Consider the following 1,808-nt stretch of genomic DNA (forward strand, 5'->3'; position numbering starts at 1 on the left):
GACAACGGGTCGGCGTTTACCTCCGAGGAATTCCGGCAATTCCTGAGCGGCAACCTGATCCAGCATATCAGGACGGCACCCTTCCACCCGGCATCCAACGGCCAAGCCGAGCGCATGGTCAGGACGGCGAAGGAGGCCCTCAGCCGCCTAGCGGAGGGGGACTGAACGAAACCCCACGGAGCAGAGGGAAGCACCCCGCGGGTTCTTCCCCGAGGAGCCGGTGTTTGCCGAGAACTTTGGCAGGGGACCTAAGTGGCTCGCAGGCCGCATTGTCAGGCCGACGGGCACCGTCATGTATGAGGGGTCCACAGAATACGGCCAGATCCTCAAGAGGGAAGCACCCCGCGGGTTCTTCCCCGAGGAGCCGGTGTTTGCCGAGAACTTTGGCAGGGGACCTAAGTGGCTCGCAGGCCGCATCGTCAGGCCGACGGGCACCGTCATGTATGAGGTGTCCACAGAATACGGCCAGATCCTCAGGAGGCACATCGACCAGCTCAGGCGGCGAATGCTTCCAGATCACGGGCAGGCAGAGGTACCGAGACAGCAGACTGAACTAGAGGAGGACTCCCCGGAGGCCCCGGATATCACCCCGCCTGCACCAGAGAACTCACTCCGGGGCACCCAGCCCCCGTCTACAGAAGAGAGGCCCCCTGAGCCAGAACCTGCGGCCGCGGAAGCCCTGGCGCCACCTTTAACGCCCGCTCCGGAGGTCAGGCCTCCCGAGGCCCCAGCACAGGGACCCAGACGCTCAGCAAGAGTACGACAGCCCCCAGCGTACCTGAAAGACTATGTTTCATAGGGCAAGGTCCGGACTATGGGGGGAGGGGTGTTGTGTCCACTGACCGCCCCCGGAGGTCAGCGCATATGCCCAAGCTTCAGTCCGAAACAACAATGGGGACTAGGATCCTAGTCCCTCCACTGGGGAACCAATGGGATCCGTGGCGGGAGATTTGAACCCACCAATGGTGACCAGGGGCGGTCCCCAGGCGTGTATATAGTTGGCCTGCCGGCCGTTTATCCCTTTGTCTTGTTGTGTGCTAATAAAGCGTGCTATGCACCACGTCGTTGTCTGTCGTTCATCCATGCGGCTACCCACTACATAACAGTGTCTAAGGTGAAACAGAGAGCATAAAGCTGTAGTGCAGTTAGAGCAATTCCTCAGTGGAACAGGCTTCCAGTGGAACAGGCTTCTTTGCAGGTTTTCAAACAGAGGCTAGATGGCCATCTGATGGCAATGCTGATTCTGTGAATTCAATCAGATCATGAGAAGGAGGGCAGGAAGGGTTGCCTCAGTGCTTAGTTCTCATGGTTCTTTCTTACATGCCCAGGGAAATGCTGATCACCCCTTTGGGGTCAGGAAGCAATTTTTCTCCAGGCAAGTTTGGCTGGAGATCCTGGAGGTTCTTTGTCATTTTCTGGGCATGGAACAGTGGTCACTGGGGGTGTGTGTCGGGGGGGGGGGGCATTTGTGAATTTCCTGCACTGTGTAGGGGGTTGGAATAGATGACCCTGGAGATCCCTCCAAACTCTATGACTCTATGAAGTCAGTGTTTTCTAGTTGGTCACCTGGTAGGGATTGACCAGAGGACCTCCACCTTTTCAAGGACCCTTTGGGATTTTATCCCCCCCAACTCAAAAAGCAAGCAGTTATCATGCCCCCCCCCAAAACCCTGCAGCATTAGGGATTGCTGCTCTAATATCTGGGTTTCATACCATATCTGCGCTCTCTCTCTCTCTCTCTCTCTCTCTCTCTCTCTCTCTCTCTCAGCAGAACTATCCCAGCCCTTAGCTGCTTCTCCCAATTCTCT

Source organism: Gekko japonicus, unplaced genomic scaffold, assembly GCF_001447785.1.
Source record: "Gekko japonicus isolate JY-2015 unplaced genomic scaffold, Gekko_japonicus_V1.1 scaffold1560, whole genome shotgun sequence".
Classification (NCBI taxonomy): domain Eukaryota; kingdom Metazoa; phylum Chordata; class Lepidosauria; order Squamata; family Gekkonidae; genus Gekko; species Gekko japonicus.